Source organism: Sycon ciliatum, chromosome 4 (assembly GCF_964019385.1).
Source record: "Sycon ciliatum chromosome 4, ocSycCili1.1, whole genome shotgun sequence".
NCBI classification, from domain to species: domain Eukaryota; kingdom Metazoa; phylum Porifera; class Calcarea; order Leucosolenida; family Sycettidae; genus Sycon; species Sycon ciliatum.
In genome coordinates this window covers 22659494-22664403 of record NC_088646.1, presented here as the reverse complement: position 1 = coordinate 22664403, position 4910 = coordinate 22659494, and the positions used below count along the sequence as shown (strand labels likewise).

Here is a 4910-nt window from a genome sequence, read left to right as displayed (position 1 = left end):
GAAACCATTGAAGAAGTACTGCACTCTATCAACCCACAAGTTTTTCTTCCAATTCATGATTATTCGCAACTTTTTATGCAGTACGCGCACCAGATCAGAAGTCGCTAAGTAGCAAGGTTGAAAGTTTCAAGACAAATTGAAAAATATAATAACATAGAAAATTAGAATTCAAACCATACCTGTGGCCCAAGCCAACACAGACTGAGCGTTCACGCGAAGAGAACGTAGATCTATGTCAACTGAGGTTTCCTTAGGATCAGGAGGTGATTCTTGACCCGGATCTGGATCGCGATCAGCAGCACTCTCTGCCTCCATCACGATCATCAAATGCAACTAATTTCTTGGAAAAGTAGTTCATTATTCTTCTTCTTTTCGAGCTACGATTTCCCACGATCCTATCGATCCTGCACGAGTCCGTTCCAGTCCTTCCCCAGACGCGCAAAAAAAAGACCTCTTCCACTAATCCCGATATAACAGATTCTTGACTGATTTTTGCCGCGGAAGCGAAAAAATGTTCTCAAATTTGAGAACTGTCCTAAATTGGTTCTGAGAGATGGAAGCCGTTTTACATGGCCTACGTCGTTTTACTTTGCACCACCTCGTTTTATTTTACACCATGTATTCTTGACGGGACGCTCTTTCGGCAGATATATTTTTAGTGAAGTTTCGTAGAGGAGACGTATATCGAAAATGTTGTGAACGAAGCTGAAATTGGCATTTTTATGCACCTAATTTCAAGCCGAATTATCACCAGAGCATGCAGCGTTTTCGGCCAGCACGAAGGCGGCAACATATAGAGGTAAGCTATACCTATCACTTACAAGACAAATCTGATCTGTTCACGAGCTCCAAATACCTAAAATTCAGAACTTGCTGTGCTTGCTTGGCCCTATCTACATGTATGTTAAATAGAGTATCACACACATTTGGCAAGTACAATGCACAACATTATAATACCGTCTTCAAAGCTGTAGTCTTCACTGGTTTACAGTTTTGGATCTGTAGAGTAAAGCCTCATTCACACTTCGCTTTGCGTAAGGGAAACACATCACAACGGCCGTTTGCGACGAGAAAGTTGACTTGATCTTGAGTTGAGTTACTTTTTTGGTCCATCGCGCGACCTTCGCCTGTGTGCATTGCGTTCATGAAATGAAGTATGAATCAGTCTTGAATGTGCCAGTCCATTGCTCAGTTTTACCATGTTCTTGCTTAAGTCTGTTGTGATTTATCTTGAATCCGTAGACATTTCGCCGTATTGGTACCATCCGTTCCATAAAAAATGGTGGTTCTTGTAATGGCATGCACCATAAAATGACATCTGTTCTATAACCGTAATCATCTGCCCGTCATATCTTCTACATTTAATGAGATGTTGCCTAGGGCTGCTGCACTGTATGCATGCAGTTGTAATTCCCACCGCCTTGATGCTGGCGGCGTATTCAACATGCCATGTATGCATTGTATGCACGCCTATGGATTCGTCCTTTTCTCGTATAAGTGTACACTCAAGATTGTTCTGTCTAATTGAGTGATCTAGACTTGTTCTCACTTTGCCTTTGGCCACCAATATTCTTATATGCGAATCGTTCATCAGAGTATAACTTCATTTTCAGGCTCTCTGGTGTGAACATTCTTTCTTGCTGTCCAGGGTTGCTGCACTGTATAATTGTAATCATCGCTGACTGGCTGTTGGCAGAGTATTTGATGCGTGCACGTGTATGGATCCGTTCCTTCCTGATGTAAGTGCGCCAGCATTTGTGATATGAAGTTGAGTGATATAGAACTCGTCTCAAATATAACACCATTTGCCAATCAGCGGCCGTTCTAAGCGGGATATATTCAGCGATATATCCCGCTCAGTTCACATGGGTCACTTCGAGAATAAGGAAACTTTAAGCCTAGTTCACATTCGACGTAACGCTGACGGTATGGGACGTAAGGGCCTGTTGGGACGGCCGGGGTGAAATCTTAAAATCTTGCACGATTCGTAAGACACAACATGTAGTATGACACGACATGTGGCAGCTATTGCAATTTTCAAGAAGTGACACGAAATCTCATCTTCCTAAAATTTGAATCAGTTGTGCTAGCCATTCGGCGAGTTATCATGGGAAGCATAGTGTTGACCGTGTTTGAAATGTTAAAAAACCTAAGTGTGCTGTTGTGCGCATCGGGAGGGGTCAGCGCACGACACATCCCCTGTTCACACTCGAATGCAGTTGTTTTGTACGCTTGCGTCCCCGTCTACGGTCTGAAAAGTTGAACTGATCCAATTCTTCCCCTCGCTTCCCAATCTGTAGGGTAGAACGCTTGCGTTCCTGTTCCTGGTGTTCACATTGGACGCTGTATGTCGGCGTCATAACCGTTCCGTCGGTTCCCGTCAATCCTTACGTCGCGTCCCGTTGCGCCCCTTCGAATGTGAGCTAAGCTTTCGTGTTGGTCACGCTCTGTATTTAGGAAAGTACCATGCAAATGGATTATACCATTCGCACTCTGTGTATACCGAATCCCCCAATTGTCCCTCGTCCTAACACACTCTCGAAAATATTCGCCGTATACCCTCATACTCATGGTATAATCCGTACCTAATATATAATCAGTATCATCTGCTGTTTATTTTCCATTGCAGGTTAACGTCTCAATCGAGCATCGTCATCAAAACTTTGCGTAGAAGAGTGTTTGTCAGCGGTGTCGGTCATCCTCTGGGATCCTCTTTCTGTTATTACTGAAGCTCAATTCCCAATACATGAACTGCTTTCCACAATGCGCAACATGCAACACCTGTGATGAGCTGCAATCGCGACAGACGATTCACAATCTGTTTTGTGTCTGCGGCATCTAAGTGCAGTGCGTAGTACCCTCACGTGCACCCAGCCTAGTGAACTGCACTCCATTTGTGTACAACGCGCTTGGCAAGAGTTATGCTTTTGCCAACTTCTGGGACAGTGGCCCTACAACTGCTTGCGACAGTGCGCGACAGGCATTTCCTCGCCGCAAGTGTTACATCGCAGAAAGTGATACATGTAATTGTGAATTGTAAATACTTTTAATCCAATTCAACTTTTAGTATGTGCTTCTCTTTGTTGAACAGCAATGGGTAACCAACTCTTCTCCTGTCCATTCATTCTCCTGCTCGTGTTTGTATGGTGGTTGTATACTGTATACCCATTGAATGATAAATGTACTGCAGTATCAAGTTTTGTCTGGTGATATATTCACGTCCAAATATGTTCAATTTTTACTTGAGCACACAAGGGTTAGAAGCTTAGAAACACTTTACATATATTCTTTAGGGTGTTCTCCATTGATATATTGAAAGATCTCACCTGTTCAAGACGTCCATGTCGACTTTGAGGCCGACTTTCGTATCGATGTCGGCTATTTTCTAGCACTTAGAAAATGATCCCTACCACCCGGGACGCATTCTATCGCGTTGTTTGCATTCTCCTGGCGGCAGGGCATTGCCAAACTGATAACCTTTCATATGAAATAATTCAAGGGATGTGGAAGAAGCCTTCACTGCTCGACCACGCCGATAACCCTATTTCATACATACCCCAAAACTAGACAAATTCGAAATTTCTCACGCTTGAAAACGTTTCCCGGCAAAAAAACCCTCGAAATCTGTTATATCGGGATTGGTCGTTTGGGAAAGGACTGAGTAGGCTGTCCCTCCAGGAACTTGCGATTCCGCGGCCACGTTGTTTTCCGCGATTTGAACAAAAGTCCGTGATATCCGCGATATTTGAAAAACTATCCGCGTTATTGTAGAAAACTGTCCTTGATACTTGAAAAGCACCGCGATATTTCGAAAAGCAACCGCGATATTCGAGTCTTTCTCCGATGTTGTTTAGTTCTTGAAGCTCGTCAGTACCGTAGTTTCCTTGTGAGATCGACACCAGAATGGAGAAGTTTCTGGGCAAATCAGCGGCTGACAAGTCACAAAATAAGGCTCGCGTCGAGTGTTGTCCGAGGATGGAAGAAAGCTGTCTTGCAAGCTCCTGTCAAGCAGTCGAACACAGACAGTCAGTGTGTGGTGGTGAGGGGGTTTTAGGTCCCATGACGTAGAGTTTGAATTTTGTGCTCCAGCTTTCCCCCGAGTTTCGTGAACTTTGCACAAGTAGACTTGGTAGCTCTCTCAACAGTGATGCCCGCAAAGGGCAACTTCCGCGACTGGCGTCCCCGACGGCCAGTGTTGCCAGTGCACTGGCAATTCCAAGTGCGGAAAAGGCTGCTGTTGCCGAGAAGCTGGCAAGCTATGCGAGGATTGCGGGCCCGGGAACAGGGCAAGATGCCGAAATTCGCAAACCGTCGCGGTGAAGGCCAGTCCCGTAGGCTTTCGAACCATACGATACATTCCAGCCGCCGCGTCCCCCACGCGGAGACCGACAACCCAGGGCGAAGCCCACGTGTCGCAACAGTCGGCTCGGGACACTCCGCCTCTGGACGAGCTCCACACCGACGGTCAGGGCCAAGGATTAGATAGCACCAAGCAGGTGTCGGACTCGCAGCAGTTGGCGTGGGACGTACTGGAACAGCTCCACTTCGCCGAGCTCTGCGTCGACGGTCAGGGCCAAGGACTAGACGGCACTACCCACGAGTCGGCCTCGCAGCAGCTGGCGTGGGACACCCTGGAACAACGCCACCTCGCCGACCCGATTTCCAATTCGCAAAAGGTAGCATGGGACCTTCTCGATGCCTCTACACCAACACCCTCGGAGACCGGCTCCTGTGGAGAAGATGCACTGCCACGTGAAGCCAATGCTCCACGGCAAGACCGACAACCAACGGCACAAGAGGTCGCCCTCCTAGCGAGCCTGAGCTCCTCGCAGCCCAATAGCAACAGCGAACCGGAACTCACAAACGCGCACGGTACAGCTAGTGGGCAGGGGGCTGCAACACTGCCAATC

The 4910-nt window shown here is 46.8% G+C and overlaps 1 long non-coding RNA gene across 1 annotated transcript; it reads left to right on the top strand.

The window, feature by feature from the left end:
• Positions 1-426: 426 nt before the first annotated feature.
• On the top strand, positions 427-3124 carry LOC135813666 (uncharacterized). Its single transcript, XR_010553077.1, has 3 exons — positions 427-799; positions 1649-1739; positions 2630-3124. It is a non-coding gene; the product is annotated as an uncharacterized LOC135813666 (long non-coding RNA).
• The last annotated feature ends 1786 nt before the right edge of the window (positions 3125-4910 follow it).